At 40.0% G+C, this 13,947-nt stretch overlaps 1 pseudogene; it reads left to right on the top strand.

Moving 5' to 3' along the window:
- The first annotated feature begins 11,148 nt into the window (after positions 1 to 11,148).
- Positions 11,149 to 13,197, top strand: LOC128929394 (histone-lysine N-methyltransferase SETMAR-like; annotated as a pseudogene).
- Positions 13,198 to 13,947: the final 750 nt, after the last annotated feature.

Raw genomic sequence — 13,947 nt, 5'->3', positions numbered from 1 at the left:
ACATTGACAGAAACAGTGTTTAAGGCTTCACTAAAGGCAAATGCATCTTGCAAAATAGGATAATTACATGATTTCAAAGAAGTTTGTCTTATTTCCTTTTAAGAGAAAACAGCTACAATTAACTAGAACTCCTAACCTGACCTCCTCAAAGGATGATTCAAAGTTGGAAATCTGAAAACGGAATAATATGGAATATTGCAAGAGCAACTTTAAAGGGCCAGGGAAGTAGTTCAATTAAAAGAACAGGAATACAAAGCAAAGCAGACCCAAGCCAGCTACTACTGCCATTCACCTTTGCTGAGTCACTGCACAGCGACCTCAGTAGTGCTGCTGCTATCAGGCAACTCCCTGCTCTGTAGGGTCGGCCTTGCTGCCGGTAGGCTGCTCTCTAAGCTGCTTTCTTCTGCAGCCTCAGGTGTCACATGCAGACATGAAAATGCCCATGCAATAAGGAAGTTGGTTTCCTTGCATCTTTTTCAACCCCTTGTTACTGTGAAAATAAAGCACATACAGAAAAGTCCATAAAACAAATACAGCAGAATGTATTTGTCTAAAGTGACTACCTCTGTAAAATTAAATCAGGCAGCAAAGTAGAACAGCAGCTCAGGAGTCCCTCCATCGTGTCTATGAGGGCCCTTCCTAAGCACAGCCTCCCTTCCAAGAGGAGATGATCACCATCGAGGCTTAGGTGATAAATCTTTTCCTCGTATCTTCCTACCTAGGTGTGCATTCTTAAGCATTGTAGCTTCACTCTGTCTTGTTTTGAAGTTTACGGAGATAGAATCATACAGTTTTCATCTGGCTTCCCTCAATATGTTTGTGAGATTTGTTTATGAAGTTGGACATTGCTGTAGTTCATTTATTTTCACTACTGTAATAGTCTATTATATGACTACAAAAATGTATACATTCTAAAGTTGACAAATACATAGTTTCCATTTTGGGTTATTACCAATGATACCGCTGTGTCTAATCCCACATACATTTGGTGCACATTTGCAGACATTGCTCATAGGTATGCTCCTAAAAGGTGGATTGCTGGATGACCAGGCAGGTGTAACTCCAGCTGGACCACACAGTGCCAAACTCCAAAGCAGTCATTTCATTTCTTGTTGTTGGCCCCCATCAGCAGTGTATGAGAGTTCCTGTTACTCCACATTCTTGTCAATACTTGATGTTTCAGATACTTCTATTTCTACTAGTCTAGTATGTGTGTAGTGGAATCTCTGTGATTTTCTTTTGCATGTCTCTGATCACTAATGAGATTGAGTACCTTTCCCTATTCTTATTGGCTATTTGAGATTCCTCATTTTTAAAGAGTGTGTATAAGTCTTGTGCCTGGATAGCTGTTGAATTGCCTTTTTCTTATTGATTTATGGGAGTACTTTATATACTTTGAATAAGAGTGTTTTGTCAGTTACCTATGTTACACATATCTGCCGCCATTCTGGGACTTGCCCTTTCATCTTTCACTTTAATGATATCTTTTGATGAACATAAGTTTTTAATGTGTTTCAAGTTCAATAATATCTTTCTTAATGGGTAGTGCTTTTTCTGTGTGGATTGGGAAATCTTTCCCTACTCTGAGATTATAATGATTTTATCTGATAGTTTCTAGTTTCTAACAGTTTCTTTATTTTGCTTACATCATTAAATCTTTAATATATCTGAAATTGATTTTTGTTTATGGTATGAGGCAGGGACCAGTTTCATTTTCCCCTATATGGAGACACGGTTCAGACAGCACTCAGTCTTTCTCCACTGCTCTACATCAAGTGTCCATATACGCATCAGCCTATTTCTGAACAATTTATTCTGCTTCATTGATCTCTATGTCTATTCTGGCTTGATTACTGTAGCTATCTTCATATTAAGTAAAGCAAGTCCTCCTAAGTCATTTTTCTTCTTCAGAAGTGATTGACCCTTCCAGGATTTTTGCATGTCCATATATTTTTTTAGGATTAACATATTAGATTCCTAAACAATGATATTGACATTTTATTTTGATTGCATTTATTCTAAAAATGAATTTAATGAAAATTGACAACAGTATTGATTCTTCCATTCATCAAACATAATATCATTTTTTCTTTTTCTGGTCTTACAACAGTGGCTCAGTAGTGTTGAAGTCATTAGAGCAGGCATACCCTTAATCAGATGAAGGAACATCCATTCAATTCCTAGTTTCCTAAGAGTGTTTATCATAAAAGGGTGTTGAATTTTTTTTTTTTTAATTTTTATTGGATTTTAGGTTTTGGGGTACATGAGCAGAGCATGCAAGACAGTTGCATAGGTACACACATGGCAGTGTGCTTTGCTTTTCTTCTCCCCTTCACCCACATTTGGCATTTCTCCCCAGGCTATCCCTCCCCACCTCCCCCTCCCACTGGCCCTCCCCTTTTCCCCCCAATAGACCCCAATGTTTAGTACTCCCCATTCTGTGTCCATGTGTTCTCATTTTTCATCACCCACCTATGATGAATTTTATCAAACACTTTTTCTGTATTATTGGAAAGCCATGATTTTTTTTTCTCTCTCACACACATTGCATATAGTTAAACACAAGACAATATCATATCAGTTAGGAAGGGATAAATGGAGTTAAAGCGCTTCAACATCTTTACAATGTCTTTATTAATATTACTGAGAAATTAAGATACTTTTTTTTGAAAGATGCATATTTTAATTTCCAGGGTAATCGCTAAAAGAACAGAAGCAGTGTGTAACTTCCAAAATATACAAGGGGAAAAAATGTAAAAAAGAATCTGAAAGAAGGGAACAAAGGAGAGAAAAGACACAAGTAGAGTAAGTAGAAAACCCATTATAAATAGACTTAAACCCAAATTATCAGTAATTAAGTGATTTGTAAATGGACTATTCCATTTAAATGACAAAGATTATTAGAAAAAGAAAGCTTAAAAACTTTATTATATGCTGTTTATAAGAGAAACACCAAAAACATAAGAAAAAAGTGAAAAAATAGAAAAACTTAGGAAATTACTAACAAAAGAAAGCATTAGTATATAGGTATATTAATATGAAACAAAATATAATTTAAGGCGAAAAGGATTACTAAAATAAAGATGGTTAATAGTTAAAGTTTTATTTCATTAGAAAGTCATAAAAATTCTAAATTCATATGAGCTTATTAACATCCTAAAATATATAAAGCAAAAATGGGCAGAACTATAATGAAAGAAAAATCACCATAGAGGGAAATGTTTAAAAAATATACTTCCAGGAGCAGTGGCTCATGCTTGTAATCCCAGTACTTTTAGGAGGCTGAGGTGAGCAGATCACGAGGTCAGGCGTTCGAGACCAGCCTGATCAACATGGTGAAACCCCATCTCTACCAAAAATACAAAAATTAGCCGGGCATGGTGGTGCACGTCTGTAATCCCAACTACTCAGGAGGCTGAGGCAGGAGAATCGCTTGACCCTGGGAGGCAGAAGTTGCAGTGAGCCGAGATTGCGCCATTGCACTCCAGCCTGGGTGACACAGCAAGACTCCATCTCAAAAAAAAAATTATATATATATATATATATACTTTATTTACTAGACCAGTTTTAGGTTCACAGCAAAATTGAGTGGAAAGTACAAAATATTCTTGTCCCCACACATGCACAGCCTCCCCCATTATTGACATCCTCCTCCACAGTGGTACATTTGTTACAACTGATCTTCATTGATACATCATTATCACCTAAAGTTTGTGGTTGACATTAGAGTTCACTCTTTGTGTTGTACATTCTATGGCTTTTCCTAAATGTATGATGACATGTGTCCACCATCTTACAGAATAGTTTGTCTCCCCTAAAAATTTTCTGCCTAGTCATCCCTCCCTCCCTGCTAATCCTTGCCAACCTCTAATCTTATTACTGTTTCCATAGATGTGTCTTTTTCAGAATGTCATATAATTGGAATCATACAGCATGTGACCTTTCAGACTGACTTCTTTCACTTAGTAATAATATGCATTTACGTTTCTTCCATGTCTTTTCATGGCTTGACAGCTCATGTCTTTTTAGTGCTAAATAATATTCCATGGTCTGGATGTACCAGTTTATCCACTGATTCTCTAAAAGACATCTGGTTCCTACCAGTGCTGGCTATTGTGAACAGAGCTTATAAATGTGTGTTTGCAGGTTTTTGTGTGGACATAAGTTTTGACTTCATCTGGATGAATGCCATGAAGGGCAATTGCTGGATTATATGGTAAGAGAATGTTTAGTTTTGTAAGAAATTACCAAACTGTCTTCCAAAGTGACTGTTCTATTTTGCATTCCCACCAGCAATAAATGAGCGTTCCTGTTGCTTCACATCCTCACCAACATTTGGTGTTGTCAGTGTTTTGAATTTTGAAAATTCTTTTTTTTCACTGAGATATCATTCAGTGATTTTGGTCATTCTAATAGATGTGTAGTCATGTTTCATTGTTGTTTTAATTGGCATTTCCTTGATGACATATGATGTGGAGCCCCTTTTCACATGCTTATTTGCCACCTGTATATCTTCTTTGGCAAAATGTCTGTTCAAGTCTTTTGCCCATTTTTATATTGGGTTGTTCATTTTCATATCAACTTCTAAGAGTTCTTTGTGTATTTCGGATTCCTTTATCAGATGTGTTATTTGCAAATATGTTCTCCCAGTCTGTGGCTTGCCTTCTCATTCTCTTGAGAGAATTGTCTTCGGCAGACAAGAGTTTTGAACTTCAATGAAGTGCAGCTTATCAATTATTTCTTTCATGAATTGTGCTTTTAATGTTGTATATAGAAAGTAATTTGCTATACTCAAGGTCATCTATGTTTTCTCCTGTTCTCTTCCAGGAATTCCATAGTTTTGCATTGAGGTCTATGATCCATTTCAAGTTAATTTTTGTGAACGGTATAAGGTCTATGTCTAGATCTTTTTTTGCATATGGATATCCAGTTGTTCCAGCACCATTTGTTGAAAATATTTTCTTTACTTCATTGTATTGCCTTTGTCCCTTTGTCAAAGATCAGTTGACTATAGGTATGTAGGTCTATTTCAGCTCTTTATTTTGTTCCATTGAACTATTTTACTATTCTTTCACCAATATCACACTGTCTTTTTGTTGAGATGAAATCTCACTCTGTTCCCCACGCTGGAGTGCAGTGGTGCAATCTCAGCTCACTGCAACCTCTGCCTCCCAGGCCCAAGTGATTCTCCTGCCTCAGCCTCCCAGGTAGCTGGGATTACAGGTGCCTGCCACAAGACGCAGCTAATTTTTGTATTATTAGTAGAGACGAGGTTTCATCATGTTGGCCAGGCTGATCTTGAACTCCTGACCTCAAGTGATCTGCTCGCCTCAGCCTCCCAAAGTGCTGGTGTGAGCCACTGCACCTGGCCATAGACTGTCTTTATATTGTTGTTTTATAGCAAGTCTTGAAGTCAGATGGTGTCAGTCTTCAGAATAACCAACAATAAAAACAATTTTGTTTTTCTCTTTCAATATTGGGTTGGTTATTCTGGGTCTTTTGCCTATAAACTTTAGGATCAGTTTGTCAATAATCCACAAAATACCTTGCTAGGATTTTGATTGGGATTGCATTAAATCCATAGATCAAGTTGGGAAGAACTGACATCTTGGCAATATTGAGTCTTCCCTTCTATGAAATGAAATATCTATTTATTTCTTCTTTTTTTTATCAGAGTTTTGAAGTTTTCTTCATATGGATCTTGTACGTATTTTGTTAGATTAAGAACTAAGTATTTCATTTTGGGGGATGCTAATGTAAACAGTGATGTGTTTTTAATTTTAAATTCTACTTGTTCATTGCTGGTATATTGGAAAGTACATAGTGGGAGATTTTAGTATAATATTATAGAATAACAGAAATCAATCACTATATAAAAGAATTGAACAGATGTAGTAAAATTGCCCTAATGGACAGATATAAATATAACAGAATATGCAATATCTTTAAAAATTGACCATACATGAAGCAATAAAACATGTTTCAACAAATGTGAACACATTGAAATCACACAGAATAAGTCTTCTGACTACAATGTGAATGTGCTGGAAATCTATTTTAAAAGGCTGGGCGTGGTACCTCATGCATGTAATTTTTTTGAGACTCGTCTCTAAAAAAATTAGAAAATATTTTGAGCTAAATTATTTGCAACCCATATGAAATAATGGATCTAGGCAAAGATTATCAAATGCCACTAGCATCTCAAAAATAGACATCTGTGATATTGTGTGCCTTTTCATACCACCTATGAAAAAATTCTTGCCAGAAAACTATCCTGCTTCTGATTGTGCTTCAATTTATCAGTTAAGAGGAAAAACAAGGGACAGAGAAACATGGTAAATACCACCACAGGAATGCAAGCAGCAACATTTAGACTGTGAGAAACTTCACAGGATAAATGACAGATAAATTACAAGGAATAATAGGAGAGGAGAGCATGGAGGGTACAGATTAAAAGATTTAAGAGATATGTGAATGAAATGCATCCTGATTCTGAGAAATTAAAATGTTTACGAGATGGCAATTTGAACACTGCAGATTTGATGATATTGAGGATTTGCAACTATAAGGTGTGAAATCGTGATATTGTCTTTATTTTTTGAAAGGTCATTTTATTTCAGAGTTAAATACTGAAATAATTATAGATGCAAGGATACTGTGTCTGGAATTTGCTCAAAATAATCCAGTATTGGTCTAAAGGAAATAATATTAACAATAGCTGATAATTGTTGAAACTAGCTGGTGAGTACATGGGAGCTCATGATACTATTCTCTCCACTTTTGAAGACATTGAAAGGCTAAAGAAGTATTTAGAGAGAAATGTATGGCCTTAATGAAAATGTATATAGTAAAAAAAAAAAAAGCAGATGAATGGCCACTATGCACCCACTAGATTAACATGAAAAGGATTAAAATATAAGTATTGGCCAGGCTCTGTGGCTCACACCTGTAATCCTAGCACTTTGGGAGGCAGAGGTGAGTGGATCACTTGAGGTCAGGAGATTGAGACCAGCCTGACCAACATGATGAAACTTCATCTCTACTAAAAATACAAAAATTAGCTGGGCATGGTGGCAGGTGCCTGTAATCCCAGCTACTTGGGAGGCTAAGGTGGGAGAATCACCTGAACCTGGGAGGCTGAGGCTACAGTGAGCCGAGATGGTGCCATTGCACTCCAGCCTGGGCAACAGAGAGGCTCCATCTCAAAAAAAAAAAAAAAAAAAGGAAAAGAAATATAAAATATTAATGAGAATTCGAAGCAACTTATAAACTATTATGGGAGTGTAAATTAGTTTAACCACTTTTGAAAGCTTCTTGGTATTATCTGGTACAGGTGAAGTTATGCATGTTCCATCCTCCAGAAATTCCACTGTAAATTACAAACTTAGAGAAATACAAGTCCATGTGTCTCAGGGTACATGTATAAGAATGTTCACAACAGCATAATTTGTAATGGCCCAAAACAGTTCACATACCATCACATTAGAATGGTTAAGTAATTTGCAGTATGCACACACAAAGAAATTTTACACGCCAATGAAATTGAAAGAACTATAGTTACATGCTGCCGAGCACCAGCTCAGCCGTAGAGACCCCTACCCAGGCGGCACTGAAGGAACTGAGAAGCAGACACCCAGATAGAACAGCAAAGTGGGTCCATCCCGGGGGCCAACAGCCTTCCAGGCTGAGAGCCTCAGGGGCTGACAGCATTCGGGGCTGAAGGCCTGGAGCAGACTCTGACCCACGCATTTATTCTCTCTGAACAGGTGATGACTATTAAGAAACAGATGTTCAGTATTTTCTCATAACACAAAAATATACCAAGTGAGCAGCTGATGCTCACTTACCACTGATCACAGACAAACTAAAAAGTATTCTCCAGAAGGGAGCTATGGTGGCAGGGCCAGATGTCCCACGCTTAAAGAATTGTTTTAACCAGAGTATGATAAAAGAATTATTTTAACTGGTGTAAGATATGTTTTCACCAGTGTATGATATAGATATATAAATATAAATATCTAAAGTCCTGCTACTTTAGAATGCCCCAAGTAGTTTTCTACTTGAAGCAAGGGCTGGCTAGGTTTTCCTTGCCATAGTTCTTCCTAGCAAACAATATATTCTATCACACACTCAGGATTTCTCAACGTTTAATGAATGAATCTCAAGTATAATGTGCAAAAGAAGCCAAACAAAGAATACATTGAATACCAAAAAGTATCATCCATAAAACAAAAGAATCTGATAAACTGAATTTCATTACAAAAAAAACACTCCTGTTCTTTGAAAGACACTGTTAAAAAATGAAAAATTTGGCCCCAGGGTGGGAGATACGAATATTTACAATAGGTATATCTAACAAAGGACTGATAACCAGATACATAAAGAACTCTTTCAACTTGAGAGTATAAACAACCTAATTTTTTAAAATGGATGGGAGATTTGAACAGACACTTTACCAAAGAAGATATATGGATGACCAATAGTATGTGAAAAGATGTTTAGTATCATTAGTCAGTAGGGAAATAAAAATTAAAACCGTGGTGAGCTACTATTTCCCACAATTAGAATGGAAAAGACTAAAAAGTGACCATATTGATTAGGACATGGAGAAATTTGTATTCTCACGTATCGCTGTTAGGAGTGTAAGAGAGTAAACCACACTGAAAATCAGCACTCTGGCCATTATTTAAAAAGTTAAACATACGCTTACCACATCCGTCCCAGCAGGTATTTACCCCACTCCTAGATATTTACCCAAGAGAAACAGAAACGTATGTTTCCCCAAAGACTTCTACACAAATGTCTGTAGCAGCTTGAGTCACAAGTGGCCAACACTGGGAAGAGCCCAGATGTCTATTGGAGTTGAGTGGACACACATGGCATAGCCATACAATGAAACAGTAACTGTCCAAATAAAGGACACACACAACAACGTGAGTGAATCCCAAATCCCTTTGCAGAGCAAAAGAAGCCAGATTCAAAACAGTGCTTTCTATATCATTCCATTCCTATAAACCTTTGGAAAAGGCAAAACTGCCAGGTGCACCTGTAGTCCCAGCAACTTGGCAGGATGAGGCACGAGAATTGCTTGACCTGTTAGGCGGAGGTTGCAGTGAGCCGAGATTGCGCCACTGCACTCCAGCCTGGGGATGAAGTGAGACTCTATCTCAAAATAAAATTAAATTAAATTAAAAAGGCCAGGCCGGGTGGCTCACTCCTGTAATCCCAGCACTCTGGGAGGCCAAGGTGGGTGGATCATGAGGTCAGGAGTTCGAGATCAGCCTGACCAATACAGTGAAACCCTGCACAAAACTTAGCCAGGTGTAGCGGTGCGTGCCTGTAGTCCCAGCTACTCAGGAGGCTAAGGCAGGAGAATCTCTTGAATCCTGGAGGCGGACGTTGCAGTAAGCCAAGATCGTCCCACTGCACTCCAGCCTGGGCCACAGAGGAGACTCCATCTCAAAAAAAAAGAAAAGAAAAACAAGAAAAGGCCAAACTGACCTACAGTGGCAGAGAGCAGAGTAGGGGTTGCTGGGGATCAGAGGAGAGATTAGCTGCAAAGGGCACAGGGACTTTCTGGGGCAATGGAAACGTTCTGTATCTGGTTGACACCTAGCAAACTGCACATGAAAATGGATACATTTTACTGCATATAAATTATACCTAATCAAATTTGATTTTTAAAAAACAAGTGACGTTCATATACCCCCAATAGCATTATTCACAATACCCAAAACGTGGATGCATGGATGAACAGCTGTGGTCTATCCACACCACGGGATATGACTCACCCTTTCAGAGGATGGGGCTGCTGTGCACACTGCACTGCGGATGCACCTCGAGGACACGACGCGGAAGGGAAGGGCCAGTCACAAAGGGACAGATCCCGTGTAGATGGGGCCCCTCTAGAGCCCTGCCTGGTGGTCACGCCATCTGTCTGCAGGCCCCTGGATGGTCCACTAAACGCCTGTGGCAGCCGCTGAGTGTTGGGTGGCTCCTATGGAGTTCTATGGTGGTAGTCACTAAGTCCTTGGAAATCCCTTGGCAGGGGAAGAGGACGTGTGGGGGGATTTTGAGTGGGGGAGTGATATTGTCCATCCTACACCTGAAGAGGGTCACTTGGACTGTTCTGTGGAGGCCCAGAGTGGAAACAGGGGGAGCAGCTAAGAGGCTACTGCGGTGACCTGGGTGAGACTTGATGGTGGCTGGGACAGGGAAGCCGTGATGGAGGCGAAGGGAAGGTCAGGGCTCTGGTTGTATTTTGGGTATAATACCAGTGCAATACCAAGTTAAGTGGTTTGCAGTTGGATGGGTGGGTGGGTCAGAGATGGCAACTGAAGAGCTATTGCAGGTTTGGGAGGAAGATGGGGTCAATATCTGAGATGGCCCCTGAAGCAGTGTTGAGGGCAGAGTGGAGGGAAGCAGGGCTGTAGTCTGAGATCAACAGCCTGGTAGAAAGCCTGGCAGTGGCCGGCGGGCTAGGCCTGTATGGATGGGGTGACCCGGCAGAGGCACATAAAAGGGAGAGTGCATGACGCCATGGACTGCCACCAACACTTTAGCATAAACTCCACAATGGAGTTTATGAAACTTGAATGAACTTGAAGGAAAGAGGCAAAGAATGGATGCATTTTAATGGGTGCAGATAAGGGAGAAAGGTCTTAATTTGGGGCTCTAGGCGATAAATAGGATTACGGAGGATGGTGGAGGCTGAGGGGCACGGACCGCAGGAGAGACCTGGATATCTCCAAGTCAGGGAAAGGGTACAAGATGGAAGGGAAGGAAAATCTCTTACAAGTTACACTAACAAAAGAGTGTGGTCCTGGCATAGAGACACACAATAGACTAACATAACAGAAGAAAGAGATCAGAAATAAATAAACGCTCATGTGAAGACGGGCAACTGATTCTCAACAAGAATGCCAACGTCATTCAGCAGGGAAACGACAGTCTTTTCAGCAAATAATGCTGAGAAAACTGAATATCCAGATGCAAAAGAATAAAGCTGCACACTTGTTTCATAACACACACAAACACACACCCACCCACCTCAAAATGTATTGAAAAACAAAGTGTGAAAGTGAACTCTGCAAAGCCCTTATCGAGGTAAGGTTTCATGACACTGGGTTTGGCAGTGATTTCCCGGACATGACACCAAAAGCTCAGGCAACAAAAGAGAAAATAGGCAAATTAAACTTCATCAAGATCAAAAACTTTGTGCATCAAAGGACGCTATCAACAGTGAGAGAAGGTGACTCACACGATGGAAGAAAACATTTGCAAGTTTCATTTCGGAGAAAGGACTTTGTCTCAAAAAATTAGAGGGGAGAGAGAGAGAAAGAGAGAGAGAGAGAGAGAGAGAGAGAGAGAGAAGTTGGATGAAGGGCTTGAATAGATATTTCCCCAAACAAGATATACAAAACACCAATTTAAAAAATGCTCAGTATCACTAATCATTAGGGAAACATGAACCAAATGCACATTGAGATATGACATTATACCCATTAGGCTTACTATTATCAAAAAACAGCAAACAGCAAGTGTTGGCGAGGATGTAGTGTAACCACAGCCCTCGTGCTCTGTTGGGAGGAATGCAAAATTGAATGACTGCTGTGGAAAGCAGTAGGGCAGTTTCTCAAAAAATTAAACAGAATTACTATACGACCCAACAATTCCACTCCTGGGCATATATACAAAAGAAATGAAAGCAGGAACTCATACAGACATTTGTCCACCCATGTTCCTAGCAGGCTACTTCGCAGTGGCCAAAAGGCGAAATCAACCCAAGTATCCATAGTCAGAGGAACAGATCACAAAATATGGTCTATCCACACAATGGAATATTATTCCGCCTTAAAAAGGAAGGGGATTCTGACACTGGCTGCAATGGGGATGCACCTTGGAGACTTTATGCTAAGTGAAAGAAGCCAGTCACAAAAAGACAAATGTCACACAATTCCACTTATACGAGGCACCTGGAATAGGCAAATTCAGAGCCAGAAAGTTTGGTGCAAAAGTAATTGAGGTTTTTGCATTGTTGAAATTTGCCATTTGATACTGGAATACAATCTTAAATCAATGTGGTTTTGTTACACATCATTTTAATGTGCATTTCTGTATTTATTTTGCCAATGACTTATTACTTGTTTATTCTTTATTTATTTAGACTATGGAAATGATGTTAGACAAAAAGCAAATTCGAGCGATTCTCTTACTCAAGTTCAAACTCGGTCATAAAGAAGCAGAGACAGATCTCAGCATCAGCAACACATTTGGCCCAGGAACTGCTAATGAACATACAGTGCAATGGTGGTTCTGGAAGTTTTATACAGGAGATGAGAGCCCTGAAGATGAGGAGCATAGTGGCCGGCCATCGAAAGATGACAACAACCCACTGAGAGCAGTCATTGAAGCTGGTCCTCTTAGGACTAAACAAGAAGTTGCCGAAGAACTCAGTGTCGACAATCCTACGGTCATTCAGCATTTGAAGCATATTGGAAAGTGGAAAAAGCTCAATGACTGGGTGTCTCGAGCTGCGAAATTAAAAAAAAAAGTTGTCATTTTGAAGTATCATCTTCTCTTATTCTACTCAACAACAAGGAACCATTTCAAGATTGGATTGTGACGTGCCATGAAAAGTGGATTTTATACGACAACTAGTGATGACCAGCTCTGTGGCTGGGCTGAGAAGAAGCTCTAAAGCACTTCCTAAAGCCAAACTTGCACCAAAAAAAGGTCACGATTACTGTTTGGTGGTCAGCTGCCAGTCTGATCCACTGCAGCTTTCTGAATCCCAGTGAAACCATTACACCTGAGAAGTATGATGAGAATCGATGAGATGCACCGAAAATTGCAACAGCTGCAGCCGGCAGTGTCAACAGGAAGGGCCCAGTTCTTCTCTGACAATGCCCAACCGACCACACGTCACAACCAATGCTTCAGAAGTTGAGCGAATTGGGCTATGAAGTTTTGCCTCATCCGCCATGTTCACCTGACCTCTTGCCAACCAACTACCACTTCTTCAAGCATCTCGACAACTTTTTGCAGGGTAAACGCTTCCACAACCAGCAGGATGCGGAAAACGCTTTCCAAGAGTTTGCTGAATCCCAACGCACGGACTTTTACGCTACAGGAGTAAACAAACTTATTTCTCGTTGGCAAAAATATGTTGATTGTAATGGTTCCTATTTTGATTAATAAAGATGTGTTTGAGCCTAGGTATAATGATTTAAAATTCACGGTTCTAAACCTCAGTTAATTTTGCACCAACTTAGGCACCCTGGAGAGTGGTTACGAGGGGCACAGGGAGGGCGGGATTTTGTTTTGTTTTTAAAACAGTGTTGCTCTGTTGCCCAGGCTGGAGTGCAGTGGGATGACCTCGGCTCACTGTAGCCTCCACCTCCCAAGTTCAAGCAATTCTCTTGCCTCAGCCTCCCAAGTAGCTGGGATTACAGGCACCTGCCACCACTCCCAGCTAATGTTTGTATTTTTAGTAGAGGCGGGGTTTCACCACATTGGCCAGGCTGGTCTCAAACTCCTGATCTCAAATACTCCACCCACCTCAGTCTCCCAAAGTGCTGGGATTGCAGGCGTGAGCCACCACGCCTGGCTGGGAGTTACTGCTAATGGGGACAGAGCTGCAGTTTGGGAAGAGGACAAGGTTCTGGAGATGGATGGTTGTGATGATCGTACGACAATGTGAATGTAGTTAATGCCCCTGAACCGTGCACCTACAAATAGCTACAATGGTAAATATTTGTGTTACACATTGGTACACACACACACACACACGCACACACACATATATATATTCTGAGATAGAATCTCGCTCTGTCACCAGCCTGGAATGCAGTGGTGCAATCCTGGCTCACTGCAACTTCCGTTTTCCGGTTTCTAGCAATTCTCCTAACTCAGCCTCTTAAGTAGCTGGGACTACAGGTATGCACC

The sequence above is a fragment of the Callithrix jacchus genome, chromosome 13 (genome assembly GCF_049354715.1).
Source record: "Callithrix jacchus isolate 240 chromosome 13, calJac240_pri, whole genome shotgun sequence".
NCBI lineage: Eukaryota > Metazoa > Chordata > Mammalia > Primates > Cebidae > Callithrix > Callithrix jacchus.
This window is presented reverse-complemented; position numbering and strand designations above follow the sequence as displayed.